Below are 1430 nucleotides of genomic sequence, written 5' to 3' on the forward strand. Positions count from 1 at the left end.
CCTATCTAAAAGTAATAAAGTTTATATTGTTTGTAGTTCAGCACACGTTAAACCGTTTCGATATTGATTGAATTTCTGTACGGTTAATTTTACTCCTTAATTTTATAATTTTATTTTAAATTGTAAATAATCATTATACAACACTCTTAAGTATATATATGTAAAAAATATAATAGAAAGTATAAAACATATACATGTACTTAAAAGAAAAGTTCTTTCAATTACTTTATGAAGAAAAAGAAAAAGAAAAAGAAAAAAAAAAGAAAAAGAAAAAGAAAAAGAAAAAGAAAAAGAAAAAGAAAAAGAAAAAGAAGAAGAAAAAGAAATCTTGCTGTATAGATGCAACATATGTATACTGACGCGCATGTACAAATTTTTTCAGTCGAATTATACGTTCGTTTTGTACGGAATCCCAACGACAGTAAATTCATACGGTGTCGGTGGTTTTGAAGTAATACTAAAGGCAATTCTTTAGTCAACAATGATTTTTTATTATTTAAGTCTTGGCGACTATGATACAATTTTATTATTAGAATACTAAATGTGGACTGTTTGAATGCTAAAGGACAATTAATTATGCTTAGTATAGACTATATGAGAAAGCTGTTATAATGTTACAAGTGCACATATGTGTGTGTGAGAGAATATTTGAGGGTTTAGTGGTAGCTAGTTGTGTACGTGTTTATGAAAAAAAACGAACGACAAGGAGTGTATGATGTAGGCGACCGATGACAAAACGAAGGATGAAAGAACAAAATGTATCGGGAAGGATGTCTGTTTAGAATATCAAGAATCGAAAAAAAGAAAGCATGCCCGCTGTGAAAGAAAGTGTAGGTCCAAGGTAATAGTCCAGTCAAAAAAAGGCCAAACTACCAGATTTTGGAAATGGATATTTTTCTCTTTTTATTTGTACAAGCTGTAGAGAGTATTTTTCATCTTGATCATCGATTGTTAAGCGTTCTGTATACGAGTGCGAGTGAGACAAGAAACCGATATTTCTCTTTTTTTAATTTTTCCTTCCGCAGCGAGAATTTTTCGTTTTGACGATCGAGTCTCGAGCTTTCTGTATATCTATATATATATCGGCGTATAAGCGCGGCATTTTTATATTGAATCTTGATGCTTATGGCACGCCGTTTTTTTATTTATTGTCAAAAATAGTGAACCTTGATTAAAAGAAAAACAATAATTCATTTTAACAAAAACTAAAATAAAAATAAAAAAATAAAATAAAGTAAAAATAATGAATTATTTTGTATCTCGACATAAAATTAATTTGTACAAATAATTGATATAAATTTTTTGCCCCACAAAAATTTATCTGTATATCAAATTGAATACGTATTTGTTTTAAGACGAAATTTATAATTTAGAAATTTTTCCTATTAAATGATGTATTTTAGGAAATTTTAAATTAAAGATTTGTTGTC

This window comes from Polistes canadensis, unplaced genomic scaffold (genome assembly GCF_001313835.1).
Source record: "Polistes canadensis isolate GaletaPanama2010 unplaced genomic scaffold, ASM131383v1 scaffold_525, whole genome shotgun sequence".
Lineage (NCBI taxonomy): Eukaryota > Metazoa > Arthropoda > Insecta > Hymenoptera > Vespidae > Polistes > Polistes canadensis.